The following is a 3,302-nucleotide window of genomic DNA, read 5'->3' on the forward strand; positions in this document are numbered from 1 at the left end:
GTATTCTTGTTTTTCTAAATTCTCATCCCATATTTAATTTAATTATTTTTATATTTACTATCCTTCCTTTTTCTTTTATATTTATGTGTTACAAGCATAAGTATACTTATATTAATTACTCTATTATTAATTTTTCTATTATATAATTTACATACCTCTGTAAACCTACTCATTTGGTCACGTTCATTTTCATTTGATTTTATTCTTTTTCTTTTTCATCTCTTAATTTGTACTTTCTTTAATGTTTCTTATATTTATCTGTTACATTGCAGTTTTCATTTATTGGTTATAACCTTTAATTTTTACATTTCATTGTATACCCTTGTTATTTTCCACTTTTTTTTTATCAATGCGGATATTGTTGCCTTCCCTAAGAAGGGGAAGTCGGCAATCATTCTGGATCCCACCGTGAGATATGAAAATAACGACCTTGACCAGGCAAATAAGGTAGATAGAGAAAAGAAGGAAATCTATGATAAATGTATCCCTTTCCTCAGGAGAAATTCCGTGAGGGCTTCGGAGAACGAGACTTCAACGTGAGAGGCCTCTGGTTCGGAGCCCGTGGAACGATTCCCAGTACAACTAGGAGCTTCATGGAGGAGCTCGGGGTCGATGTCCAGGACGTGGCTAGGATGACAGAGGATATAATACTTGACTCCCTGGGAATCATCCACCACCACATGCATGGAAATTAATGAGTATGGGAGTTTATCCAGGAGTGGGATGGCATGCATGCATCCCATATCTTATTTGTTGTTTTAGTTATTATTTTTTATTATTTTAATATTTGTTATATAGGGGAATTTGTTGATCAAATGAAATAGGGGTTGTGAAATAGAAGGAAAAGAAAAAGAAAAGGAATAAATCGAAAAACTTGTAGTTAGTTTGTAAACTGGTATTAATTGTAAAAGAAAACTGTGGAAGAAAAAAAAAATGTTATCTATGTATTATATTATATCATGTAAAAATATGTAACTTATATTTGTCCAGTCACGGATTGATCAGTATGCCGTGTAATGTAGCAACCCGATATATTTGGGCAGCATGAATAAAGTATTTCTTTCTCTCTCTATGTTAAGTGTTTGTATATTTTTTAGCCCTTACGAAGCCCTGCAACGTGGGGCGAAACGTTGGCTCAAATAAAAATAGTACACCATTTCAAATAGTAAGAGTTTAATTTGACTGTACCCGGACCAAATTCCATTTATAAAATTTAAGATGTATGAATACGCATTAACATAAAATTATTTTATTTTTAATTTCTTTATCTTCTTTTTATATTATTTTATTAATATTAATATAATATCGATTTACTGGGGGAGGGGGAGGAGGCCAACACAATAATTCAACTGTCCATTTAATTTTACTAATCGTTGCTTAAATTGAATAACTGAAATTTACAAGTATTTCGTAGTTCAGAATGAATTTTTTTTAATATAATGTAAGCGCGAAAAGTAAATTTCTATTCTTTATCCCATAAAGCTTCTTAATTTTGACTACAATTTAGTGCCTTTTCAAAAACAGTGTTCGATTTACTAATACAGTCTTCCGGATCGTGACAGCAGTTATTAGTAAATATTGTTTCCTTCGATGTCACACATACCTACTTTTCCAAAACTCTGCTCTCATGTCTTGACCATTTATACCCATAACAAATGCCAAACTTACAAGGCATTGCATACGTTTCAATACAAATGGCATATCCAAGTACTCTCGAGTGTCCACTGTATTCCTTCGAATGCATTCAATTTCACCTTTTTCCCCAGAAACAATCTTGCTCTGGAGTAAATTCTTCTGAATATTCCTCACTACCAATCTCGTACCATTAACAACCCATTAGTAATGCATACGTTTCCAAAAAGCATAACGATAGAACCTAGTTTCAAATTCAGTTTAGAGGGTGGCCTTCCAGATGACAGACATTCTGAAAGATCTTGTAGTATAACGTTCTCTTGATGATCTCGACCATCCCCACTAAGAGAAAATACATCATCAACATAATTACATGTTACAATGCCGCCTAATAGTCAGATGAATTTTTGTTTTTTTAATAATTTCTTTATTGTTATTTACAACTGTATACACAATATACAACAAATAAATTTGCTGTAGGTGACATAGTGACATGGTACAAACATGTGGAGAATCTACTCATTGATAGAACTCCAATAACATTTCAAGAGGAGAAGATCTCGAGGCCATCTTCTTTTCAGACGCCTAGGAGGATTATTAGGTAATGAAGGAGAAGCCAGGTTAGAAACAAGTGGATTTGGGTGGTTGAGAAGTTTATTATGGAAGGAATGGTATCTGGTTCAGGCCAAATCGGCAACATATGGAACATTGAGGTTCTGATGGATGACTTGATTTGTGATAAAGTAAGGAGCATTAAGGATTTTAGGAAGGATTTTGGACTATAAAGATGAAAATTAAGGCTGTTTTCAATTATATCCCTGATTTACTTTTTTTAAACTATTAAAGTTTTTAACTACTCCTTAACAATTTCTTTCTTTCATACACCTTTATCATTTATCTTTTTCTCAAAATGTGTTCTTCATCAGTTAAACTCAATTTTTTATGACCCATTTTATTATTCTACCTTATATGTAAAATAAAATATTACACGGCGATGACTGAAACCTTTTTTATATAATATAGATATTTATTTTTACAGATGTAATATTTCTTTACATTATAATTGGTACCTTTCAATTATAATTTTTACGTATCGTTTTCATTATTTTGTCTTGTATGTATATACTTTGTAAATTGTATAAACAATATATATCTTCACCAATGCTGCGCTCAATACCGGTTCCCTCTATCCCTTGATATTTTTATCTAGACCAACTATAATTGTCTCTAAGATGTTATCACCCTGTCTACTGCAGGTTCCTTCTTCAACAAAACTTTACTGTGGGTAATAAAAGATACTATTGCAAGATTTCAAAATAAAGTCATATCTCTCTCGAGAAGAATTTAAAGTTGTTATTTGTTTGTTTGAATCTTTTGACGTACTGGAAATTTTTCAAAATAACGGGAAATCATCATCCAAATCCTAATATAGTTGTCAAAATAATTTGTTAACCTATTTTAATAAACATATTAGGAGCTATCTGACGTACAGATGTCTATCAGTCCTCAAATTGTAGCAAGGTAACTATAACATAATTGAGTTTATGATTATCTTCGATCGTTACAGTTTACATGATATTTTCCTAAATATTTTCGTGTTATTTAGAAAAATAATTTGGTTTTTGAAAAACTGTATCGCAGTGTGGTATATATATAATATATATGGTGTA

Source organism: Halyomorpha halys, unplaced genomic scaffold, assembly GCF_000696795.3.
Source record: "Halyomorpha halys isolate HHAL.00 unplaced genomic scaffold, Hhal_1.1 Scaffold553.1, whole genome shotgun sequence".
NCBI lineage: Eukaryota > Metazoa > Arthropoda > Insecta > Hemiptera > Pentatomidae > Halyomorpha > Halyomorpha halys.